The sequence below is a fragment of the Heterocephalus glaber genome, unplaced genomic scaffold, assembly GCF_053883595.1.
Source record: "Heterocephalus glaber isolate CG9 unplaced genomic scaffold, H.glaber_assembly_v1.0 deba00001004, whole genome shotgun sequence".
Lineage (NCBI taxonomy): Eukaryota > Metazoa > Chordata > Mammalia > Rodentia > Bathyergidae > Heterocephalus > Heterocephalus glaber.
In genome coordinates, this window is record NW_028258179.1 from 9956408 (window position 1) to 9983073 (window position 26666).

Genomic DNA, 26666 nt, shown 5'->3' on the forward strand with positions numbered 1-26666 from the left:
ACTGTTCTTCTGCTTGGATGTCATTTTTTAAAACAATGATTAGCTGAAGTGTAAGTGAGGCCTCCCCTAATCAGTAGGAGTCGAGGAAGAGCCAGGAGCCCGTGGCCAGAGCCCACCACAGCAGCCAGGCAGGGAATGAGCCCGGCCCCAGGCATCCTCCCTGGCAGGAACTCCGAGGTGTGAGTCCCTTGGCCCACCTGCATGCCTGCATGCCGTGCCCCTTTTCTGCGTCAGCTGTCTCTTCTGTTTTCTAGAGAAACAGATTCATTGCTCCCAGGGAAAAAAACACCTTGAGCTGATGTCTATGTATTGAGTCCCAGCGTGTCTGTTTTTGATTTCTCTCTTGCAAAATGACTCGCTCCTCCTGGTCCACAACTGCAGGGGCCCAGTGTGGCCCACCAGATGGTGCGTTGGGGCTGGGGTGTTAGGGTCCTTGTGGCCGGGATGAGAGTTATGCGGACCCTTCTGGTGTGGTTCCTAAGGGGCAGCACAGAGCTGCCGGCCCACGGGAGCAAATGAGACTTTAAGGGTAGCATTAAGGGTATTTTGCTGGACATTACATTATTGCCAATTCCCAAACTCTCTTGTAGACTGTTTTCTGAGAATAGAGATTGTTCTCTGATTAAGCATCAATCAGAAGATGAGCACCATTACTCATTTCTCAGTTCATTTCAGAGATGGATGCTATGTCATATTCTTTCTTGTTTGATTGCATTTCAGAAATGGACAATTTCATGAAATTTCAGTGTTTTGTGCAGTTTTACTTCCTCATGTGTCTTTGGCAACTCTGTGTACATTCATCTGCCATTTATAGTTTCTAGTATGAAAAGTTGGCTTTTTCGGGAATGACAAGATAAAAGAGAAAATTGGGTTGTGAGCAGGAAAAGTGACACAGAGAGAATTTCACAAGGAACTGGGGATAGGAGGGGATTTGGGCCTCAGTAAGAAAACTGAAGATTTCAGGCTTCTGTGGGCACCGGCCACCTCTCTGGGCCTCTGTGTGGATTGCAGGAGCCCTGTCACTTCTGCCCTCAGTGACCTCAGAGCCCTTCAGTGATGTTGCAGGTCATGCCTGGGCTGTGGCTGCTGCTGCTCCTGGGACCAGCCCTGCCCGGCGAGTCCCCCAATCAGGGTCCTGCCTCCACAGTCACAGCGCTTCAGAGGGCAGCGAGGGCTGGTGGGGCGGCTACCTGCAGTGGAAGCAGGGGCCTCAGAGGAGGGTGCAGGGCTGGGGCTCCTCACCCTGTGTGACTGCAGGGACCCTCTCTGGACGGTGGAGGGAGGAGGACGTAGGACACTGGGGCCCATTTGCAAGTGCCTTTCTTCTGCCCGGTGCTTCCCAGGCCTGGAGCCCCTGGGGACAGTCACCTTCATGGGGGCACAGCGTCCCTTGAGCTGGAGATGCAACCACTGTGAAAGCCCCATGCACCCCAAGTCTTCCGGGAGCTGACCACCGTATGGTGTCTGCAGAGCACTGGGCCAGGCAGCAGAGCCCAGAGCAGATGAGAGGACACCCAAGCTGCAGGAGCGGCCTGCTGTGTCCTCTGGGCCTCTCCTGGACGGCAGGCTTGTGCTGCATGTTTCTGAAGTCTCTGATGAGTATTGTCGAATGCTAATTACACAGATTCACTCTTTCTGGCCAGAAGGAGGGAAAGGGAGAGGGAAGAGACAAAGCAGGGTTGTGCTCGTCATGCACTGGCCCTGCAGGTCCTCACAGCCTGGACTGTCACTCACCACCCCGAGGACGCCGGGTCGCTTGTGACCGCGTGGAGCAGTGTGACTCCCCACAATGGGTTGTGCAATTAACTTAAGTCACTGTTTCCAGAATAAATCGTGTGCGATTCTTTCCCTTAGTGAACTTCTCTGACGTGCTGTTTTTCTAATTCAGGAAATTTTAATTAGAGAGAAACCAAAAACCCATGCTTTGTAGGAGGCCCGAGGGCTCCCGGGAGACTCTGGGGCGAAGCCCATTGTCCGAGTCTTTGGCTCCCATCTGGAGCAGGACTTAACTGCAGTCCCACAGAGTGGAAATCGCCTTCCTGAGCTCAGCCTGCAGTGCCCTGTGTGGTCCTACGCAGGCCAGGCCTCTGGGCCTCAGTTTCCCCATCTGTAAAGTGCTAGTGCGAGCTTCTACTGGCCTCTCAGCTACCAAAGTTCCAAGACCCAGTGTGGCCCAGCAGTTGGGCTGCTAGGTGCACCTTTCCCAGAGAGCAGAAAGGGGTGATCAAAGGAAAGTGCATATGCAGCTTCAGGCAGCATCGTTCACACAGCCAGAGGCAGAAACACCACCCGTGTCTATCCATCGAGAGGAAGGGAGGAGCCAGGAATGCGATGCTGCCGTGAAGAGGACTGGGGGGTGGATCTGCCCTTCGTGTGCTGGGATCTTGAAAACGTATCGCTGAGTTCAAGAAGCTGGATGAAAAAGATGGCCCCGTGCGTTCCATTTATAGGAAGCGTCTGTCGTGGCCAAATCCACGGGGCCTGGAGGAGGCCGGGTGGTGGCAGGGGAGTGGGAGGGACACCTAGCAGGCACGGGTCACTGGGTGGAGTGAGACGACGCTCTGAAACTGGAGAGAGCTGGTGTTGTCATGGCAGTGTGCTTTCAAATGGTCCACGCGGTATATTTCATAATGTGTGTGTGTTACCGACACCACACGCACATGCGCACACATGCACGCACCACTCTGACTCAAGCCCCAGGTCTCTGGAGACTGCTGAGATTGGGGTGCAGGGAGCTAAGCCTCCGCCTTTGTGCCACCTCTGTCATCAGCCAGTTCTTCCTTGCTGTGCGACACTTACGGAGCAGTTGTCAAGAGCTCAAGCCGCATCTCAGAGTACTTGCTGTGCAAATGCGCAGGCACAGGGCCAGCTCCTCAGGAATGCACGCTGCTCCCCTTCCTGCCCTGATGCGTGGCATGGGGTCACCTCGAAGCCTGACAGAGTGCTCGTGCTGGGGGGATAGGGCCAGAGGCGGGGACTAAGCTGCCTGCGATCACCCAGTAGAGGAGGGTGGGGAGTATCTTCCACATCGCTGATGGGGAGGCTCATGCCTGCCCTGCCCCCTCCACGACAGAGAGGGCCCTCGGGGTGCTGTGCGCCCACACCTGGCACATCGGACAGTGGGCCCTGCACGGCCCAGGCCCGCCCCCCGCTGATCTGGCCTCTCAGGCAGCTCCAGGGTCAGAGACCCGCGCAGGCTTGGGGCCACCCCAGGCCCAGACATGGCTGCTGCTCCTGTGCGTGGGCACTGTCCCCGGAAGTGAGCCACCAGGAGCCTGGTGCCGACTCTCTCAGGGCCAGCTGCATGGGAATTTTCTCTACTCTCATGTGTCTTTCCTTCCCTGGCGCGTTAGCCCTTCACGTGCTCCACATCCCCCGGTGTCCTCAGGACGAGGCTGCAGCAGTCCCGTCTCTTGTTAAACACTGTCACCGTGGTGGCGTCTCGTGGCCAGAGGTCGGGCTGTCTCTGGAAACCCGAGATGGCTTTGGGCTGGAGGGTTGTGTGGATGTGGAGAATCCGGACGGGGAGCTGAGAAGACCTCAGAGCCATCCCCAAAGAATCTCCCCAAGGAGCGCATCGCTGACAGCAAGAGAAAACCGTCCGGTCTGACACTGCTGTCCCCTACGCCTGGTGCTCTGCACCTTAGCCAGGCGGGAAGCAACTCGGGAGGGAGAAACGGGGAGACAGAGACAGAAGGCCTGGGCCTGGCCCCTGCCTCACTAAGGAGAACCACACCGCTCCACAGGTCAGCTCTGGCCTTGGCCCAGTCTGTCCTACTGGGCGGGCTCCCTCCGCTGCAGAGTGACAGCCGCCACCCCGCACAGGACGCTGCTCTTCGCACCGGCCGCTTCTGCCTCAGAGCACAGGAGCGGTAGCTCTGCGTGTCCACCCCGTGTCTGCCCGCCCACCAGGAGAGGGGGCAGGGATGGGGTCTCCATCCTGCCCTGACAGAGTGTTGTGGGCACCTCTGGACTCAGGGTATGGAGTCTCCCTGTGCTCTCCCTCATGTCTCCGTCTCCAAAGCCACTCGCTCAGCTCCTGCCTTAGCACAGGAACTGAAGGAAGAGCCGGGCTCCCGGGGACCTCTGGGGGCCGCATTATCTGTGTCCCTTTGAGGCCCCATGGCCCTGTCCAGCAAAGACCGTCCCCTATGACTGAGGCCACCCTGTGAGTGCAGCAGTGGCGTCCGGGGCCCATGGGGCGCAATTCGAGAACTGAGGTGACGTCTCTCAGTTCTTTGGGCGCTTCTGGTTCCTCAGGCTGGTCATTCTAAGACCGGCAAGCACGAGCCATAAGGGAAAACGATATCTTCAACTGAATTAGAATGTTAAGCTTGTCTGTACTAAAAAAAATGATAAAATTTTCTTTGCATGAACCAGGAAGAAAGTGTTTACAGCCTGTTTTCAGTGGGTCAATATTCTTGCAAGACAAAGCGTCTTGAAAAGATTCTTTTAAAAAGATAATCAGTAGAAAACATGGGGGGAAAAGCAGAATTCACAAAGGAAATTCAGTTGGCCAATAAACAAATGAAAACCTAACTTGAGCAACAATTCAAAAATTTAGAAATTCAACAAGAGGCTACCATTGTTACCCAGTCCTGAGAACACTGGGGCGGAGAGAACCATGTTCTCCTCCTGGTAGCTGAGGAGCTATCATTCTCCTGCAGTGATTTTGATGATAGGTAAGAGAACTTTCCACTGGAAAGCCCGCAAAGGGAGCAGTCTCTCTGCTGGGAATTCTCTTCCGTGCACTGTGGCCCATGTGCCTGGCAGCCCTGGAATTCATTTCCGCCTCCCTGACGTTGACGTTGTGAGAAGGCTGAGTGTCCTGAGAAGGAGACTGACCCCACTGCTGTCACCCGCATATGGATGGGTGTGTACCACCCATTCAGCAAGCCACGTACTCTGAGAGGAGAGGGGACGGCACGGAGCACACAATTCCAGGCTGGAAAATCTACGCCTGGTGCCTTGGCGCACACCTGTGATCCCGGCACTCAGGAGGCTGAGGCAGGAGGATCGCTGTGAGTTCCAGGTCAGCCTGGGCTACATAGTGAGTTCAAGGCCAGCCTGAACCACGTAGTGAGACCCTGTCTCAAAAAAAGGAGGCAAGAAAGAAAGAAAATGAAATTGTGCCCAAGAACGAGTGTGTAGCCTGGAGAACGCAGCCAGCATGAGTGTCTGAAGGCAGAAATGTGTAGAAAGGGCTTGCTTTCTGTTACATCCCAAACCCAACCCGACCCCAGCATGCTGGCAGCCGCAGACAGCACTGAGCTGCTCTGTGTTTTTCCAGTGCATAGGATCAAGTTTAATTGGGCACAGTAAGTTATTAACTACAATAACTGATGATAAAAAGAGAACAGGTATAACACTATATTGCAATGAAAGTTATGTGATATGGGTTCTCTCTCTCTCTCTTGCTTTCTCTTCCTCCCTCCCTCTCTTCCCACCCTACAGAGTATGAGTGTCTTTGGAGTGTGGTGGGCTGCAGAAAACAAGACCCTTGAAAGAGAAACCTGGAACATGGGGAATAGTGTATTTTCTATGTTTTTTTCTACAGACGCCTTGCATTGCTTTTGCAATTTGGGGAATCAAAGGCAGAGGTTGCTGGTGTGTTTTAAGGCAGGGAGGATGCACACAGCCAGCCCTCCCTGCAGAGGAGGCAGCCCCAGGACCCTCCCCAGAGGTGTGTCCTCCCTCACCTTCCACTCCGTGCCACCGCGCTACTGAAGTCGTGCAGGAAGCAGCCTGGTGGTCGTGCACTCATGCAGGCATCTGAAGCCCCCCACAAGACCCCCTTCCTTCTTCTGTCCATCCAAAAGAAAGTGCTTTACGGAGTCCGCTTTCCTGTCCTCTGCAAGGCTCAGCCCGGGCCTCACTCCTCTCCTCTGAGTCAGGATAATCATTTCCTCTCAAAGCCCAGCCTGGCCCCTTGGGTGCCTGTGGCGTCCTTGGGCCTTGAACTTGGTCATGTGCGAAGCTGCTCTGCACCTGGGGCTCCCTCGCAGGGCCGCGGTCCCCATCGCTCCCCATCTGCTCGTCAGCACACTGCAGGTTTCAGCCTCCTCACTGGTCTTTTTTCTAATCCTCTCTCTGTATTTGGGAATCCACAGTCTTCACTTTGATTTATGGGAGCAAGTGGGAAAAGTGCAGCTGACTCACTAATCATCCCCAGCTCACAGGAGAAGAGGCCTCGACTCAGTCCTGGAAATGGGAGTCACCTCCCCTCTGTGGGTGTCGGTGCTGGCTTCTCCCCAACCCAGAGCTGGTGTCTCTCAGCACCCTACGTGAGCAGGGTGCTGGCGACTCCACGGGCTCAGGCCCCGCGGCTGCCTGTGCCCCCATTCCTGAGGACCCAGGACCTGGCGCTTCACAGCCCCTGTTGGGGAAGATCACCGGCCAGTGGCCAGCCCACCCAGCCCTACCCTCGGATTCTTAGCCTCATCCAGTTCTTGTCAGCCCCACCTTCTCTCTGTCTCTCTCTGGGATACACTGGACTTGAACTTCTGACAAACCCAGCCACCCTTGCTGACCGCCACGTCGTCCTTGAATGAGGACTGAGATCTTCCCTCGGTAGGCGGGGGGTGGCCTGGAGCGCTGGGTCCCCTTCTCGGGGTCCTGCTACAGCCTCGCCGTGCTCCCGCTGATCTGCAGTCGTAAACCACAGATGCCTTTTGCTGTGCAGACATCGAGAAAGCAGAGGTCGGTCCCTGCTGCGGGCCTCCTGCCCGCCTGAATCAGAGCTGAATGCCAGCCCCGTGACGCCGAGCAGGGCTTTTTGTCTCTGGCTGTGCAAATAAACAAAGCTTGAATAGCCGCCTTTGGGCCAGGTCCTCTGGGAGGGAGAACGGGAAGGCTGGACTTGGGAGTCTGCTCTAGGCTTTGGGGTGCTCTGGGGAGCACCCCCGGGGTGAGTCTTGCCAATCCAGGATGTCCCTTCCTGTGTGCTGGTGTGGGCTCATCGGGGTCTCTCTCCGCCGGACCCTCTGCAAGGGGGCCGGCTGGCAGGTGAGACGTTAGATGCTGCCGGCTCCACATGCAGCATTAGGGGCTCCTGACGGGTGAGCCTAGGGCCAGACCCAGCGCAGTCTCTGCTGGCCTTTCCTACATGCTTGCCAAGTACTTCCGAGTGGCTGAATCGTCTGCTGTGGTCCCGCCTCCTGGTATCTGGGTTGGGATTCACCTTGGCAGACTGGGCACCGAGCCCCAGGTCCAGAAATGGGCAGATTTCTGCCCCAGCCCCTGCCCCAGGTGCCTGCCTGGACATCTCTTGGCCCTGGGAGATCCACCCAAGCCCATGCCTGTAGATTAAGCCTTTAAAGATCCAGGGACCAGGAGGAGGCAGATCGGGGAGGAGCATGCGGCCCACTCCCCTGAGTTGTATGAGGAATGCGCCCCCATGGAGAATCTTGTTCCATGATCGCCCAGAGGTGCGGAACACTTCCCACCGTCTACATCACGTCATCTTTGTGAGCAAAGTGTCACTCGCAGTAGTGGAACATTCCCAGACCCTCAGCTTGCAGTGCCCAGCAGGGGACAGTCCAGGCCCTCCTCCCTGGACCCCTCTGCAGCCCAGGGGCACCGGTCACAGGGTCACCCAGGGGCGCCTGTCCAGGTACCAATCGACTGTGGGTGGGATAATGTGCACATGCACACATTGGAGGGCAGAGGGCTGCAAAATTGGAGGGGTCACAACTCCGAAACTGTGGGCGTGGGGGAGAGAGATCAGATCCAGATCCTCCAGCCTTGCAGGGGAGACACCAGAAAGAGAGGGGCTGTGAGGGAGAACAGGGCAGCAAGCCCCCTTCCACAGGCGTAGAGAGTGCCTGTCCGGATGCCCTGCACACGCCTGGCAGCACAGGAGCCCCTGAGGACTGACGTGCGCCTGGGGGCAGCTGTGTGCCTGCAGGCTGGGGGCCAGGTGTGCGCTGTGTGTGACGCTGCACTGTGCGTTACTGCCTGGTGCCCATCAGGAACAGCGGTCGGGGTAGGAAGGCGGCCGCGAGGAGGATGTCAGTGCCGGCAAACCTGCGGGCACAGAGCTGGCTCAGGACAGTGCGGCGAGGGCCTTGGGAGGAGAGATGTCACAGCGCAGCGGCTGCAGCTCCCTTCCGCCACAGAGACTGGGGCTGTGCCTTTCAAAAAGCACGACCGAGGAGTCTCACGAAATGTTCAGGAGTCAGGCAGCAAAAGCAAATCAGACAGGCGGGAGGGCCTGGACTGAGCCGGCCTTGCGGTTTCTGCATCCAGGCACAGTCGCCCGAGAGGCAGCCCGCCGGCGGGAGACAATCCCGCAAGCCGCGCATCTGAAAGGTCGATCAGTGTCCAGATGTCTAGAGCACCCCGGCAACTGAACCCAAATCAGAGCACCAGACAAAAACCACAGCCCGCGGCAGGAAGAGACATTTCGCCTGTGGAGATGCGCGGACGGACAACGGACGTGTGGAGGGGTGTGGAGGGGTGTGGAGGGTCGGCACCCCGGCTCTTCAGGGAAGTGGGGTCAGGACCACAGAGGGCCACGCCTCACGCTCGCTCGGGGGGGCGGCTGGGGACGGCTCCCTGGGCTCCGGGGAACTTCAGGAAGACAGCTGTGGCTGCTGGGCCGAAGAGGAGGAGGGCCAGTGCCCCGGAGGGAGGGAGGGAGGGAGGGCGTCCCCAGCCACGGCACTTCCCGCCCAGGTCTGTCCCACCGCCTCCGCCTCCGCCTGTAACGCTGATTTCTGTTCTTTGGCAAAAGAACACGAAGTAACTAAATTGGACATTTTAAGACCCAATAATGTGGAACAAAAGAAGAATAGTGCCTGTGAAATTAAGATGCCCAGGGCAGAAAGTCCAGTTGGAAGAGATTAGGTTTTTCTTTTCTGAGCTTGGTAGTGCACGAGGACCGAGCCCAGGCGTCTGGGTAGCAGTGGCCCCGGCTGGCCGCTGAGCTCCCGAGCGACCGGCCCTGCCGGGAGGGCGGCCCTCATCTCCCGGTTACAGAGACAGCCCCGCCCCAGCCCCGCCCTCAGCCCCTGCCTTCCCAGCCGGGGAGACCTTCCAGAGGGCCACCTTCTCCCGGGTGACGCCCGGGCCCTGGGTTACCCGCAGGTGGGGCCACTGCACAGCGGTGTCCCTGTTCCCAGGCTGGGTCTGGCACAGGGGCGGCCGGAGAGGGGAACAGCGGCTTCTGCAGAGTGAGGTGGGAGCCCCACGGCCGTTATCTGGACGTGTGCTGAGCTGTCCCAGACCATCCTGGCAGACCACGCCTCACACCTCCTGCAGCCAGCCAGCAGCCAGAGCAGTGTCTGTCCCCGTGTCCCCAGCTTGGGCCTCCAGGCTGGGGCCCCCCAGGGGTGCAGAGGTGCGTGCTCGGCGCAGACCACGCCCTCCAGGTAGTGTCCCCCAGGACGCTGGCATCGGGATGTGCCCTGGAGGACAGCCAGCGTCCCCACAGCTCCCGCTGCTGCTCCGCACCCGCCTCCTGTGTGCCCTCGGACTCCACGCTGGCCCGGGCCCCAGTCCTTCTGGCAGGGCCTGCTCTCCATTTAGCTCTCAGCTCATGTCCCTCCTCAGAGATGCCCCAGGTGGTCAGCGTCGCACACACCGACCTTCCCCTTGCCGGCACCAAGATTTCTATTCCCGTTCTTCCCTCCCCACCCACAGGCGCCCGTGGTGACGGCAGCTGCTGGTCTTGCTCCCCTCTGGTCCCCGCCTCTTATTTGGAGCCCAGCACATGAAAGTGCTCGACACATTTGTCAGGTGAATGAGGAATCCACCAGCGAAGGGCGGAGGTCAGACTGGCGTCCTCGGGGCGTCCGGGAGGAGGGGTCGTCTCTCTGCAGACCTCTGTCGTATCAGGCTTACGTGCAGCACCCTCACCTCCCATACCTGCCTCCGGGTGGACGGTGTCCCCCTCCCAGGAGAGACCACATCGAAGTCGTCTACGTCTCAGCGCCGAGCCATGGGGACTCAGCATCCGCAGGGCGGTAGCTCCACCCTGTGCCCGCATTGCCAAGCCGTTCCCCAGCTGCGTGCTCCAGGCCTGTGTCCATGACCTCCAGACCGCTGCGGAAACAGGGACATTCGTAGGATGGGCCCAGCAAACCGTCCGGCTGCAAAGACCTGGCGGGCATCTGCTGGGAAGCCCACGTGCCTGTCCCTCACTTCCTGGCCCTGGGCTCCCTTGGCACTCATCTCACCCGCCCTCCAGGCGAGACGGAGCCCGTGCCTGAGGTCTGGGCTCGGGATGTCCCTCTGCCACGCGTGACCCTCCCTACGGGTCACTGTCCTCATCCACGGGACGCTGCTAATGCCCCATAGAATGCAGAAGGAGCAGAAACGCACGCAGCTGGTCGAGGAAGAAGCTGACCAGAGGATTGGGAAGGAGGACAGAGCAAGCCCTTCCTGAAGGGGCCTCTTTCTCTTACCACCAGAAGGCTCAGGAAATGATGCAGAAAGGATGCCGGGCACCCTGGGCTCTCCCATGTCTTAGAGGGGCTGACCCCACCTGGCCAAGGCCTAGGAGGTGGCCGTGTGGGGGCTGTCACTGTCTCGGGCCACACTGGACCCAGCTTTTGTGCTTTTCGCTCTGGGCTTGGACATGGTGAACATTTTTCCCTTCAGGAAGCCCTGACTGCAGAAAAAAGGAAGGTCCAGCCACAGGTCTTAGCCAAGGGTAAGGCTGCTTCCGAGACCTCAGACTGGGGTGCCCTCGGGGACAGGTGGGTTCCTGGCCTCCAGAGCCTTCCTGTTTGGGGAGAGGGATGCAGTGAAAGACCGAAGTGGAAACTTGGACGTGGATGTGACACTGGCCAAGCAGCCCAGGGAAGGGACCCACTGCTTGATCCTCGTGCGGCTGGGCATGGCTCGTTGTCTGGGAGCCAGAGCTGCTGACCGCCTAGAACAGGTCAACTTCCAGTGGCCTGAACTTTACAAACAGATGGGAGCCGAGGAAGAGCCAGCAACCCCAGCACCCCGTCAGGGTCACGGCAGTGCGTAAGTCAGGCCAGGTCGGGTCCCCTGGTGTTGGGTCACCTGGCCGAGTTCCGGAGGTCACAGGTTTCTGCATGTTTCTCCTCTGGAAGAGCTGCCTCAGATCCCTGGTAAACCCCCTGGACAAGTCCATCCCTGTCCTCAGGGAAAGCTGACTTCAGAAGAATCTGAGGCAGTAGGGACAGGACAAGGGAGGTGGTTGCTTGCGGGGCATCCCTGGGATGGGGGACTGGGGTACAGGGCAGGCTCCTCAGGTTCCAGGCCAGGGTTCAAGTCCTTAACCCATCCATGCAGCCAGAGGTGAGCCGTGCTCATCAGAGGCCACTGGCTCACTGCCACTGCATCCTGGGGTGGCTGAGCACGAGGACGGCCAGAGCCCCCACTCTGGGGTGCAGTGACAGCCAGACCTCCAGGATGAGTGCAGTCGGCACCAGGCTGTCTGATGGCAGCAGAGGACCCTCGCAGCTGTCATGCTCCTTACGCTGGAGAAATTCAATGCTGGGAAGCATGGAGCCCGGAGAAATGGTGACAGCATGTTCCAGGAAAGGCCTTGGACAGGGACGGCAGCTCGGAGTTTGCATCTGGCGAATCCCTCTCCTTTCCAGCATGGTGGCCCCAAGATGAGGCACCACTGGGGTGAGCTGAGGATGCAGCAAGGGCAACGAGACTGTGTCCTCATCTTGGATGTGCGCGCCAGGACAGGAGCCAGGTCAGAGGGAAAGTGTGCAGACCTGCCGGAGGCTGTCATGGCATGCCACCAAAACCTGCCACCCACGTGTCTGACTGGGAGCTCAGGGTAAACTCTAGGTAACACAGGAACGATACACCCAGCAGTGCTTCAAAAGAGTATGGCACTGGGTACAAAAGGCACGTATTTATGAAAAATGGGGTAGTTGAAAATGTAGACAGCTTTGCTGGATTTCAGACACACTTTGGCAATATATGTTAAAAGCATTTAAATTGTGTTCTTTCACTCATTTATGCAAGTCAGATGTCTGACATCGATAGTCAAAAAGCAAAATAAATACTCATCTCACTGGACACCGAAAATGCATTTGAGAAAAATCCTTCTGATGTTAAACTCTCTTAGGGATATTTGAAATCTCCACAAGTTATAACAGACTCCCCCTTTCCTCCGCAGATGGCGTCCCCTTCCAAACCGAGTGGGCCGTCCGGCATCTGTGTCAAAGTCAGGACAATTGCTTTGAACTTTTAAAGTATTCTATAAAACAAGAAAAAGAAACAGACAGGACTGTTGGAAAGCAAAAGATAAAAAATGTTACCAGTAGATGATATGACTGTCAATCAGGAAGAACTCTACTCTGACCCATCACCAAAATAGATAATTTTTAAATCACTGGACTAATGAACCAAATTAAGATGGGGGCCAGTTCCAAAGACTAAAAAGTTTTAAATCAAAGTGGACCCGTGATTTACACACTCAATTCATCCTGAGGGCTGGTTGTAACTCAAGTTGGTCAGTGAGGGCTCAGGCTCCTCTACAGCCCTCAGAGTCTCTCTTCTGTACACAGGCAGATCTCAGTGTCCTTAGAGAGACCCTGGCCCAGGATTTCTCAGTGAACCCCACGCAGGAGAGGACGCTGTCATGTTCCGTCCAGAACTCTGTAAGGGTTAGATCTGTATCTGAGACCATCTGGAAGCACAAGCAGCCAGCATTTGGGTTGTAATGTAGACTTTGGTCGTAAGTTAAAACTGAAATTCCGGTCATAACACAAGTTGTATATCAGGCCAGTCGTAACTTGGGGGTTCACTGTAGTTCGTGTTTGCTGTATGTAGCAATCACAGTCTTGAAGGGAGGGGGACATGGACCTAATACATCTTCATTCTTCTCATGCCTCCGTGTCTTCCAGTTCCTACGTGAAGGTAAAATTTTAAACACACTCTTCTGCGCAATAGCAGTAACTGACTGGATCCTGTAATGAGACAAAAAGATGCATTCACAAAAACAAAGGAATGGTTACTACCTCACCTGTGCTGAATGAGAAGCGTGAGACACTGGTGGCAGGAAAACTCTCAGCTGGGGACTCCAGCAGGGTATGGTTTTAAACGAGTCGCTCTGATTACAAAGAGGCTGTTTGGAAATACGTATCGCTGTGGATGTGTGCTTTCCTTCCCAAATCATTTATTTAACGAAATCTTTAATTCAACAAGGTTACGCTCAGGTGTGCCTAGGAGTCGGGGATGGCAGGCATAGCCGGGAATGTTATGAAGAGGAGATGGGGCGGGGGAGTGCAGCAGACTCTGTGTTTTGGAGCACCGAGGAAAACTGGGGGTGTCAGGGAGCAGACAAAGCTGGGATAAAGGAGCCCTCGGGAGCAGGATGACATTTGTCACACTCAGGTCCGGGAGAGGGACAGTGATGTGAGGGCACAGGTGGGCCAGGCACGGTGATGCCCGGGCCTGCTAAGGAGTCGCCCTCGCCGCCCTCGCCCTCAGGCGGTCGGCACACGGCCCCAGGACCCCTCCCCAGCTGCACCCTTCCTGCAGTGACCCCACTGTCACCGGCACCCAGATCCCCCCCAGGCCCGTTTGTCAGCGAGCATCTTGCCTCCCAGAGTCCCTGTCCCTCTTTCCTTCTTCCTGCAGTTCTCCAATCTGGAGCTAAATGGCAGCCGAGGAGTAGAAACAGAAAGGCAAGCAGCGACTCCGTGCCCCAGCACAGCAGGCCTGGGAGCTTATTGAGGCCATGGAATGGGCAGAGCCGCTCCCGTCCGGTCCCAGTGAGTGTCAGGGACCGGGCAGGGACGCAGGTCTCGTCTCTCTGCGGCTGTGGGCGCTGACACAGTGCAGGTAACTGCAACAGTTTGCTGTTCTCCCAGGTGGGGTTGGCTCTCCTCTAATTCGGAGTCTGTTTTTCAGGAGATAATGCCAAGGGCACACATTTCACCAAGACCGATAGTGACCGCACAGGTTTCATTCTGTTTAATTCTGTGACCTTGGGCCAAGCTGAGAGCAGGGGATGCGGCCTCGGGGGCCTGAGCGCTGTGACAAAACGGTGGTGCCCCGCAACCCGTCTTAGAGCGCATGCGATCGTGCTGTCAAAGGGCTGGAACTCCACTAGGGAAAAGTGAGGCTACAATTCTTTAACATCTAGTTGCATAATAGCAAGTTGCAGTATATCCTTAAGATGGAGGAAGACTCCACAGGCACGAACTGGCTAGAAGTGGTTTTGCTTCTGTCTCAGAGGACACAGAATCTTCCTGGCTCTCCCCGAAGTACCTGTAGGGATCTGACCTTGCCTGAGCTGGACTCGAACATCCTGAGAGGCCCAAGGACACCCAGGGTCAGGGCTCTGTTGGCCTCAGTGGGGGCGGAGGGGCAGGTGCTCCGTCAGTGAGGGGCGGCCTGGCCACATCCCAGGCTGTCCCTCTTGCTCTGCAAACGTGATCACCACAAGTGCCCCCCTGCCCTTCCCAGAATCACCTCACGTGATGCCGTGAGCTGTCCGATCGCCCTGTCCAAGGAATATCAGGTGCCTTCTCTGGCCAGCGCCCTGGCCCCTCTGCCAGGCCTGCTGCTCCTGGGGAAGGAGTGCATTAGGTGGCTTGCAGAGTTCTCTCATGCCCCTTCCTCCCATGCCCACCCCTATTCCAGTGGGGCTGGCCAGGCAGTCGGGTGCTGAAGGCCAAGCCAGCAAGACCAGCACTCGGCTCAGGTCTGTGGTCAGCACACTTGCTGGCTGTCCGAAGCTGCTCTGGAGTCCCCTTTGGTGAGGGTCTTTAGTTGAGCTGTCCTGGCTGCCTCGATGTCCTGAACTGATTCAGATCCTTTCCCTTTCCTGGTCATTGTGACTTTGGGGAAGAGCCGGTTGCACGGTGCCCGGTCTGGAGAATACGGTGGGTGAGGGCTCTGTCGTGTTTTTCCAAGCCAGCCTTTCCGCTGATTGGAACTAGGAGCAGCTTTCACCATATTTTTGATCCCTCCTCATAAAGACACTTGCGAAAGAGGACACCAGCGCTGCTTCGGAAAGGGTCAAGGACAGTGGGACGAGCATGTTCTGCGCAGGGCAGGGCTGTGAAGGGGGCGTGTGGCAGTGTGTCTTCGACTGTAACCAGTGTCCCGTGTGAACGTCCCCTGGGAGCATGACGTCTCCCTGCCGAGCTCTCAGAACCTCCCAGGGTGCTAAGCACGACGGTGCCTGGAAAACAGCTCAGCCCGTTTTCCCACTTTTATGCAGTGGCCCCAACAGCAGTGACAAGCCTGGTGTCCTTCACCATGCCAGGGTGCCCTGGCCTGCAGGACGGGGCCCCGGGAAGCATGGGCGGACTCTGTCGGGGACACGGCCGTGCTGTCCACTGAGCCCTGTCCCCATCTCCGGTCAGGCTCCGAGGCACAGCCCAGCTCCGGCACCCAGCCTCCCGGACCGGAGCCAGTGGTCTGCACCAACGCCTAAGCCCCCGAGCGCAGTGTCTTCTTGGAGGAGCGGCTTTGTTTGCAACTCAGAGATCCATTTGTGCTGGGTTTTGGGGGCAGATTTGTTTGCAGGCCTGGGAAGTGAGCATCAATTTTAAGTTTTCCAAGAGCACAGCCCCTCTTAACCACATAAAATGGTGCTTCCTGAGAAGCTCCTCCAGAGGGCTGGGCCCGGGGGACAGGTGTCCTGTCCAGGTGTGCATCTCAGTGGGGCAGGCCCGGTGAGCCCTGAGCCCCTGGAGTTTGTCGTCAAGTCCCTTCTGGCTCTGAGTGAGGTGGGCAGGCTTGTTCCTTCTGTGGTTCTTTCTCCTGGGTTCCTTTTTCTGCTACTTATCCTAGAAGGTAAGCTAAGCTTTCTTGGTTTTGAGCCTCCAGTTTCTATTTTTCTTTTTATCACAGTGCTGGCCACAGAGCCCAGGCCCTGGGCATGCCGAGCACCCGCCATGCCACTCCGTGCTCTCCTACTCTGCGCCCCATGGGGCAGTTCAGCACCTTGAAGCTGCCGCCTGTTGCGGGAACGGGGTGCTGTCTCTGCCCCTGTGGGCTGCACTGCCTCCCGAGGAGTGTGGGGTGCATGTTCACGGAGGAGCCGGCTGGATCCCAGCTTTGCACACGGTGTCTTTTACTACACGACTCCTTTCTAAAATTCTCTGCTGATTTAAAATCCACTCGCACTCACTTCTACAGCTGTGCACCGTCCAGGCCCTGGGCTAGCTGACGTGAAGCAGGAGAAACAAGGAGAGGAAAAGCAGGAAGGGAAGGGCAGAGGGACCGGCCAGGCCACACAGCCAGGCAGGGACACTGAGCCCAGACTTTATCGCTCCCCGTCCTCTCATTCCAAGAGAATGAGAAGGCTTGAGATTTCAAAGACAGACCAGGGAAAACATCTAGCATTTGAGCAAACAGATTTTCTAGAAGCTTGGCCAGGCAGGAGCCCCGCAGGAGGGAGCAGGAGGAGCCCCATTCCCAGATCCAGGGCATCTGAGAGGACCTGGGGCTCGCTGCCTTGTGGGGAGCAGGGTGCTTCGGGGAAGGAGAAGCAGATGGGGCTGTTTGTCCTGGTTTCCCAGCTGCAAATGTGCACACCCGCGGCGGCTGTCCTCTCGCTTTGCATCTCTGCGACATCTCACTAACGGCTGCTAAGACTCACTGGGGCACCGCCCTCGGTGCTCTGCTTTCAGGCTGTCTGGGTGGCATTTGGTGGCCTCAGCCTTCCCGCTGGTGTTGTCTGATTCCCTGCAGCCTCCCCTCCCCTTGGAGCTCTTCCCCAAAGGCCAGCCCTGACTTGAAGTCCCCATCAGTGCCCAGGGGCTAAACTTCTGGGGCCTTGAGGGCCGGGGATGTAGCTCAGTGGCGCCGCACCTGCCTCGAAAGTGCAAGGTCCTGAGTTTGATCCCTGGTATGGGAAAAAAAAAACTTCTGGGGCTTTGACCCTAGCAAGCCATTCCTAAAACCCACTTAGTGCCCCTGGGTGCAGGCTGCTTGTGTGGGGTGAGTCCAGGCCAGGGTCCCCAGACAGGGAGTGCGAAGGTGAGACAGGAGAGCTCTGCTGGCTGGAGCTCCTCAGCACGTGGCCTTGGGCCCATGGCCAGCTCCAGAGCTGGCTTCTGAAACTGCTTCCCAGCTGTGCCAGCGACGTCCAGGGTTCAGGCCCAGAAGAAGACGCTAGGCCTGGTAGAATTCCAGAGCAGGGTCAAGGATGTGGTTCCCTGGCCCAGGCTGCTCAGCAGGGCTGCGTGCAAGGAGTGGATGGCTCCTTCTGCCTGCCTGGGTGCGGAGGTGCGTGATAGAGGTGCCCCCGCAGCACTGATAGAGACTGGCACAGGGGACCCGCAGCCTCGCCCTGTGCTGGCAGAGCTGCATGGAGTGGGGTCCCCCCTGCCACCAGCTTCCTCTACCAGAGGGAGAGGCCAGCAGCTGAGCAGCGAAACCGTCCGTCACTCTTCCCAAACCCACGGCCAGCCAGGCCATGCCAGCCGCTGGGGATGGCACGGGTAGCAGCAGAGGGAGGCTGGACACTCAGTGGTGAGTCCTCCCCTGGAAGAAAGTGCATGTGGCACGGAGCCCCTGCTGACCACTTGCCCCCCGGAAGCTCAGGGCAGCTGGGCGCAGTGTGGAGTCGGAGCCCTCGTCCCCTGCCCTGCCTCTCAGCCCTCTTGAGTCACGTAGACGATCAGAGGCCTCATGAGGGCAGTGGGGCTGCAGATCCAGCTCCTTCCAGGGCCCCGAGGTGCCGAAGCCCTGATGACCGTGCTGGCTCAGGTGGCTGCATTCAGTCCTGGACACGCTGAGAGCTGCCCTTAGGGCTGTGTGGTTCCTCGGCGACCCCTGCCTGCCACCCACAATGGGTGTCTGAGACTGCGTGGTGCGCCTCACAGGTGTCTGGGGCACCGAGTGGTCCTCAGTGTGGAGAGTAGCAGTGGGGCCTCATCACTGAGATCCCCGAGAATAAACCCCCTGGCCTTGGGGAGGCGAGGGCTCATCTGCGTCATATTCTAAATGGAGCCAATTTCTCTACATTTGAAAAGTGTATTTAAAATGCACGTTAAGATGCGCGGTGGACTTTATTCTAAAATCTGTCAGCGTCTCAGGCTGCCAGTGACGTGAGCCTCTCACTCCCTGTAAATAAAGGGCCTGGCTCTGTCAGCATGAGTCGTGTCTTCAGCTCAGCAACTGAAGTACCCAAGATTAAGGTAGACGGTGTGTGGGGTAAATGGTTTCTTTCCATATCCTTTTGGTTCACTAAAAAGTTTCGGTGATGCTCTCTCCTGTGTGAAGAAAGATGTGAGGAGAAGTCAAAGCTCTTCTCCAGAGGTGCTAGCAGGGTTGCCAGAGCTTTAAAGAGGAGCACACACATATGTGATCTTCAACTACAGAGTCTCCACACCCCCAATCTGAGGAGCTGCCCCTCTGGGCTGTCTTCCGGACGCTCAGGGTGTTCAGGGTCTGTGTGACTCCTGGACGCCATCTTGTGTGACATGCATCCAGCCTGCTGTCCCATGGGCAACAGACTGAGGGGACGCAGGGCTGGGTGGAGGGCAGGCAGGTGTGACAAGGGAAGAGCCATGCGTGTGGTCCGTGGGGCTCTGCTCTCAGATTCCCATAAGCAGAGGATCTTCCCCTGGAGAGACTTCCAAAGCCGCATAGCCACATCTCTCACCTGGCAGGAGCTCCACCAGCCAGGACGATGAGGAGGAGGAGGCGATGGCAGCACACCCTGCAAGACAAACGAGGCCATGCTCATGTGGCTTTGTCACAGTTGCAGTACTGTCCCCGCTGGAAGCCCTGGGAAGCAATAGAAACAACGACTGCTGTGATCGGAAAGAGCAGAGTGGAGGTCTAGAGATCCTGAGCAAGACCTGGAATCAGCCAAGCTGAGGTGCTGTCTCCAGATGTGGGTACAAAACAGCTACAAAACCCGGTAGCTTATGTCGGGTAAAAGAGCCAAAAACCAAGACCAAACCAGGCCACAACAAGCCTTTATTGCAGGGACGATCTGCCAGGCTGCCTCTGAACAAAGGAGAGACAAAAGCAATATGGCCTGGACGGGGAGCGCTTCTTATGGGAGCTGGGGTGGGGTTGAGTGAGGTAGTGGCTAGGGACTGGAGGAGCCTGTGACGTCACTAGTTGTTAGGAGGAGAGCAAGTATTAGGTTACTCTCTTGGCAGGAATGGGGGCATGCTGCCAAGAAGAAGGTTGTTTTTTGGTGGGCGAAGCCATATTTTTAAGTGGGAAGCAGGGTATTATGGGAAGGAGAAGGCTGCCATTTTATGTAGCAGCCATCTTAAGGCGAGGGAAATCTAATATCGTAGTGCGCGGGCAGAAGTGGATACTGAGCGATGTTTGAGAACCCACAGAGCACTTTGCTGTAACCTGGGACAGAGAAGCCTCAGGGTGTCTGTGGGGTTTGCTTCTTCCAGAGAGCCTCAGGCCACCAGCAACTCAGCCTCGCCCCACCACAGGAGCCAGCTGGACACAGGCTCGGCACCTTCACAGGGCCATGGACAGCGTCGTGTCCTGGAGGAGGAATGGGACACACAGGGCACACTTCTGGCCGAGGGTTTGCTCTTGTGATTTTAATGAACATTTTAAATAAGTTAACTTCTCTTCCAGGATGATCCTCTAATACGTGGATTCCCCCAGCCATGACCTTGCTGCACTAATTTTCAGGAACAGAGTCCTGGCATTTGGCAGAGATTATTTACATTATTAGACCGTCTCCCAAAAATCTGTGTATAGATTACTATTTTGTTTGGAACACTTACTTTGGCAGTTGAAGCACACTTTGTAACACACTCACAAGTTGAGTCTCTTCTTCCCACTTCTCCTAATCCCTGTGGGTAGGTGGGGCCATGAGACTAATTCTAGCCGATGAGCTTTGAGAGGAAGTGACATCAGTACTTCCTGGTTAAGTATGGAAGAACCAACATGCACCACTGTGTTCTCTCTTCTGTCATCCTGAGAGCCTAAAGCCATGGGTTCCAGACGGTTCAGTTCTGTGACCATCAGGACTCGGGCCAGCCTGTGTCCCTTCATGACCCTGTGGAACAGTGTGCTTGCATACCGGAATGATGAGCAGGGACGACCGTGACTTAACCACTGAGATCCAGGCCTTGCTTGTTGCAGCAGAGCCTGACTTGGCCTTACCAGAGGAGAACAACCCTGTAACTCACAATCCCTTTCCTGTTGTCTTGAAAACCGTATATAGGTGTGCTTTGCCTTGGGAAAGCTGTGTGAAGTGAGTCATTTAAAATTCACACCCCCAAACTCTAGTCCTTCTTGCAAGACCGAGGTGGTTTGCTCTCCTGTTGGCCTGTGGCTTCAGCTCATCTCCAGCAGGAAGGTGAGGGTTCCGCCAGGCACAGGGGATGTCCAGCTCACCACTGTCCAAGAAACGTCGGGTGTCCGGTCCTGATCCAAAGTCAGGTTCTAACTGCTCCCCTGCCCGGTCCATATTGTCTGAAGTGCCCTCAGTGCCAACCAACGGAATGGCGAAGAACAGCAATGAAGGAGACATAGATGAGGGCCTTTACTCCCGGCAGCTGTATGTGTTGGGCCGTGAGGCAGTGAAGCGAATCAGACATCCAGTGTCTTGGTCTCAGGCCTGTGCGGCCTGGGCGTGGAGATCACTAAGGACATCATCCTTGGTGGGGTCAAGGCTGTCACCCTACATGACCAGGGCACGGCCCAGTGGGCTGACCTTTCCTCTCAGTTCTACCTGCGAGAGGAAGACATCGGTAAAGCTCTGAGGTGACACAGCCCTGCCCTGCTGAGCCCAACAGCCATGTGCCGGTCATTGCCTACACTGGGCCCTCATTGAGGACTTTCTTAGTGGCTTCCAGGTGGTGGTCCTCACCAGTAGCCCTCTGGAGGACCAGCTGTGAGGGGAGAGTTCTGTCACAGCCATGGCATTGAGCTGGTGGTAGCAGACACTTAAGGGTTATTGGGCAGCTTTTCCGTGACTTTGGAGAAGAAATGGTTCTCACAGCCACTCAGAGCTGAGGTTGCTGTGGTCACCAAGGACAACCCCGCTGTGGTCACCTGTCTGGATGAGGCCCAACATGGGTCTGAGAGTGGCGACTTCGTGTCCTTTTCCAAAGTACAGGGCATGACTGAGCGCAACAGAAATCAGCCCGTAGAGATCAAAGTGCTGGGTCCTTATACCTTTAGCATCTGTGACACCTCCAACTCTCCAACTACATCTGTGGAGGCATTGCCAGTCAGGTCAAGGTGCCTGAGCAGTTTAGCTTTAGATCCTTGCCAGCCTCACCGTCAGAGCCTGAGTTTGTGATGACAGACTTCACCAAGTATTCTCGCCCTGCCCAGCCGCACATGGGCTTCCAGACCCTACACCAGTCCTGTGCTCAGCACAGCCAGCCCCCTCGGCCCCCCAGTGAGGAGGAAGCGACCGAACTGGTGGCCCTAGCCCAGGCTGTGAATGCGAGAGCCCTGCCAGCAGTGTAGCAGGACAGCCTGGATGAGGACTCATCTGGAACCCAGCCCATGTGGCTGCTGGGAGTCTGGCACCCACAAATGCATTCAGTGGGGGCCTGGCTGCCCAGGAGGTCATGAAGGCCTGCTTGGGGAGTTCATGCCTATCATGCAGTGGCTGTATTTTGACGCTCTTGAATGTCTGCCAGAGGACAAAGAGGAGCTCACAGGGGAGAAGTGCCTCCCTTGTCAGAACCGTTATGGTGGGCAGGTGGCTGTGTTTGGCTCAGATCTGCAAGTGAAGCTGAGCAAGCAGAAGCACTTCCTGGTAGGTGCAGGGTCCCTTGGCTGTGAGCTGCTCAAGAACTTTGCCATGATTGGGCTGGGCTGCGGGGAAGGCAGAGAAGTTATTGTCACAGACATGGACACCACTGAGAAATCAAATCTGAACCGACAGTTTCTGTTGTGGCCTGGATGTCACGAAGTTAAAGTCAGACACAGCCACTGCCACCGTGTGCCAGATGAATCTGCACGTCCGGGTGACAAGCCACCAGAACCGTGTGGCCCCTGACACAGAGCGCATCTACGATGATGATTTTTTCCAAAACCTAAATAGTGTGGCCAGTGCCCTGGACAGTGTAGATGCCTGCATGTACATGGACAGATGCTGTGTTTACTACCGGAAGCCACTGCTGGAGTCAGGCACGCTGGGGACCAAGGGCATTGTACAGGTGGTGACCCCTTCCTAACAGTCATGCAGCTCCAGCCAGGGTCCACCAGAGAAGTCTATTCCCATCTGTACCCTGACAAACTTTATCATTGCCACTGAGCATACCCTTCACGGGCTCGTGATGAGTTTGGAGGTCTCTTTAAGCAGCCAGCAGAAAACGCCAACCAGTACCGCACAGACCCCAAGTCTGTGCAGCGCTTTTTGGCTGGCGGGTACCTGGCCATTGGAAGTGCTGGAGGCTGTTCAACGCAGCCTGGTGCTACAGCGACCACAGACCTGGGCCGACTTCGTGACCTGGAGCTGCCACCACTGGCACACCCAATACTCCAACAACTTCCGGCAGCTCCTGGACAACCTCCCTCCTGACCAGCTCACAAGCTCAGGGCTCCATTCTGGTCTGGGCCCAAATGCTGTCCCCACCCACTGACCTTTGATGTCACCAATCCTCTGGATCTGAACTGTGTGATGGCTGCTGCCAGCCTGTTTGCCCAGACCTATGGGCTGAGGGGCTCTCAGGACTGAGCTGCCATGGCCACACTCCTGCAGTCTGTGCAGGTCCCTGAGTCTGGCGTCAAGATCCATGTTTCTGACCAGGAGCTGCAGAGCGCCAAGGCCTCTGTTGATGACGGCTGCCTAGAGGAGCTCAAGGCCACGCTGCCTCGCCCTGACAAGCTGCCTGGATTCAAGGTGTACCCCATTGACTTTGAGAAGGATGATGACAGCAACTTCCATATGGATTTCATTGTGGCTGCATCCAGCCTCTGGGCAGAACACTGTGGCATTCCCCCTGAAGACCAGCACAAAAGCAAGCTGATTGATTGCAGGGAAGACCCTCCCAGCCATTGCCAGGACCACAGCCGCTGTGGTTGGCCTGGTGTGTCCAGAGCTGTACAGGGTAGTACAGGGGCACCGAAAACCTGGCTCTTACAAGAACTGGTTCCTCATCTTGGCATTACCCTTCTTCAGCTTTTCCGAACCCCTGGCAGCATCACGGCACCAGTACTGTGACCAAGAATGGATGTTGTGGGATCGTTTCGAGGTTTGGGGGCTGCAGCTGATGGGGAGGAGATGGCCCTCAAACAGTTCCTTGACGACTTTAAAGACAGAGCACAAAGTAGAGGTCACCATGCTGTGTCAGGGTGTGTCCATGCTCTGTTCCTTCTTCATGCCAGCCGCTAAGCTCAAGGAATGGTCGGATCAGCCGATGACAGAAATCGTAACCCTAACCCTAAGCAGAAGCTGGGCCACCGTGTGCGGGCGGGCGCTGGTGCTTGAGCTAAGCTGCAACGCCAGGAGCGGCGAGGACGCGGAGGAGCCCTGTGTTCCACCCGCCATCTGCTGGCCCCTGTGCACCCCCGAGGCTGGCCCCACCCTTCCTCAGCTTCCCACTTGGCCTCTGGGGATGGCCCAGCCAAGCCTGGTGTTCCCTTATCAGCCCTACCGAATCCCCTCTTGCCGCTGCTTTCTACCTTATTTGGGACCTGGATCCTAATAAAAACGTATTAACCCAGAAAAAATAAATAAATAAAATAAAATTCACACCTGAAGAGCCTCCTTTCTAAAGGCACTTTTCACCAAAGTTTTTACAATTGTTAGACTTTCCTTTCAAACTGTAAAGTATAACCCTGGCTTCATTGGTTTGCTTACTACATGTGGGTCTCTGTGTTCCATTTTCTTAAAGTAACTCAGAAAGTTGAGAAGGACTAAGCATTTTGCACTTTTCCTAAGCATGATTGGAAGTTTCTTTGGTTCAGGGTCTATGAGCTGATTTTCAGAGTCTTGCCCCCACTTAGGTTTTGGTGAGATTTCCCTCAGTCAGCTGACTTTTGTCCTTTTTACTTGATTGCAGGATAGTGTTTTGTTTTGAAATGAATTCAACCTGAATTCTTTAAAGCTACACAGAACATCTGCATTACATCTATTTATTGACCAAACTTGATTAAAGAGGACCTTAAAGAGAAGGTGGATTTTGGGATCAAGGATTTAAAGTAGAAGGCTGATTTCACTTATGAACATTGGTGCTGAAGCCATTTTGCATATTCAAGGGTCCATCCTGACGAAAGAACTCACTATAGGATGTTCAGATGGAGACCAAATCTTAATCAAACACATAATGGGTGTTAATGGAAGGATGATTCCCACATAAGGAGTTCTAGCCCTGACTTTGTAGAATTTTGTGCAAACATTGGAGTCTTTGGCTAGCTTCCTAGCTTTGCTAATTTCAAGGTTTTGTTCGGTATCTCTAGATCTTTCCAATAAAAGTCATCATTTCTGGCTTTCAAACTCAGAAATATTGTTAGTATCAATGAAAAATGGATAGGAATATTTGAGAAATATACAGCTATGTGTATGTGACTCCCACAAATAACTGCCAAGGCTGATTCTGCCAGAGACAAGGGAACCCAAGGTGCCCTCCGACACTCCCGTGCCCCACTGCCCTCTGAGGATGATCCGATGTCCTCCTTGGCCACAGCTTCACCACCCACTTCCAGGGCTGCACTGGCTCCTTCTCCCCCCGGCCTTGGCCTGTGGCCCCCCTAGACTGCTGGATCCCGCAGAGGAGCCATGGGAGCCCACTGAGAAGAGTGGGCAGGTCTGACTGGGCTGGTTCTGGGCTGTGGGCCAGTTGGGAGCATGTGCGTAAACCCTCAAACCGTGGGTTCAGGAAGTAAAGACCTGAGCAAACTCGGGGCATAGGTGGCCCTTCTTAGAGAAGAAATGTGTCTTGTGTTTATATGGGGTGTGTTCTACAGCTGCACATTCTGCCAAGGTAGAATTGAAATTTTTCAAAAACTAATTTTTGTCTGTCCTGAACACATACAGATTTTTCTTGTCATCATTCTCTCTAAAGAGTGCAGGATACCAAATATTTCCAGAGCATTTACATTGCATTAGGAGTGAGGAGGAATCTGGAGATGATTCCAAGTCTGCGGGAGCACGTGTGTGGGTTACATGTGAGAGCCCCTCTGTTTCATGTAAGGGACTTGAGTGCACGAGACTGTGGCATCCTCAGGGTCCTGGAACCTGTCACCATGGATACCCAAGGGCGGCCCTCTGTACCAGTTGTCTCTCTGGTCCCTTTGCCCATGCAGCTCTGTGGTTGCCTGAATTACGTAGCCTGCAGTGAGTGGCCACCCAGAGTCCCCGTGAGTTGGCCCTGGTGACGTGGTATCCTGTCCCTCCCTGCCATGGCCTCAGTTGCCAGTGACTGCTCTGAAACGCATGTGCTCATTACAGACTTCCTAACACCAGCTGAGCACCTGCCGTGGGCTGGCGTCTTCCACTGCAGGGCAGCTGGTATGGGCCGTGGTACAGATGAGAGAAGGATGCAGAGGGAGGCTGGGCTGTCATGAGAACAGCTGGATGCTCAGGAGAGGGGAGCCTGTCAGGCCCAGCTGGAGCCTCCCTGGAGTCCTGGGGGAGGGCAAACAGGCCACAGGGGTGAAGGCCACATGAGGAGGAACTCTGAAGAGGGGTGGGGAGCGAGGCTGACCCTCCTGGGCCAGCGAGGCGAGCCCAGGGTGCCATGCAGGCCCCGGGGCCCTCTGAGTCCCTGGCCACCCTCTTGCCTGCTCCAGGCTGCACCCCACAGGTTCGACCCCTGCTCCAGCCCCCTGGGCAGGGCAGAGGCCCGCACTTCCTCTAGGACATGAAGGAAGCTTTTTCGGGGGCGGGGTTCAAGCCCATTGTGCTGATGGCCCTCAGCTTAGGGGGAGGATACTGAGTGACTTCAGAGGACTTGCAGAAACAAAGAAGGAATGCGTGGTACATGCCACGTGACCCAGGAAATGGTTTCCCACTTAGGGCTTTTTCCAGAAATGTGACCAGAGACGTGTATATATGCACAGTCATTTCTCATTCATGTTATTTTCTTGTTCTGGAAAAATTCACTGTTTAGAAAATACAGGAAAGTTTAGGTTTGTATTTTCTTACTCAAAACAAAAAAAAAGACTTTGAAAATAAAAGAAATACTGCAGGGCATACTTGAATATGCCACAATTTATAAACGTGGCATTTCAATCCAGGAACATCAACGTCTTTCATCAGGCAGTAGGGAGCATATTTCTGGATCCCGTAGGGCCTTGGCGTCGCCCGGGCGGGTGGGGAGAGGACCTGAGCTGAGCGTGTGGGCCAGAGCCTGAGCGCTGTCAGGGTCAGGCTGCTCCCCAGAGCCTGCCCTTCCCCTCCTGGGCGGGGCTGACGCTGAGGCTCCCCGAGCCCCGTGTCCTCTCACCTGGCAAAGGCGACAAGGTACCAGTGTGTGGGCTGCTAGCAGCCTGCAGCCCTGCTCCGCAGAGCCTTGCTGAGTGGGGCCGGGCCCTCCGGAGCACGGAGCCTCGGCCCTGGGTGGGCCGTGATGGAGGGGCCTCCAGCAGCCACTGCGGAGGACGCGCCCTCGGCTTGAGCCCCCCCCAGTGACCGCATGACCCTTGTGGCCTTCGGCCCAGGGCACAGCCTGGTGCTGGCTGTGACCACCTGTAGCTCCAGGCCCAGCAGCATCCTCACGGTGCTGCAGCTTCTCCCTCCTGCCAGCTGCCCCTGTCCTTGACTTTGGCCCGGAGGCCCCCGGCTCTCGGGTGTCCGGAATGCCCAGTGTCAG

General features: G+C 56.2%; 1 protein-coding gene and 1 pseudogene across 2 annotated transcripts in view; both read left to right on the forward strand.

Annotated features, from left to right (window-relative positions):
• The window catches only part of Twist2 (twist family bHLH transcription factor 2), a 44225-nt gene that overhangs the window by 6658 nt on the left and 10901 nt on the right, over positions 1–26666 (forward strand). The window lies entirely within an intron of this gene.
• Positions 9096–26297, forward strand: LOC101702645 (ubiquitin-like modifier-activating enzyme 1 pseudogene; annotated as a pseudogene).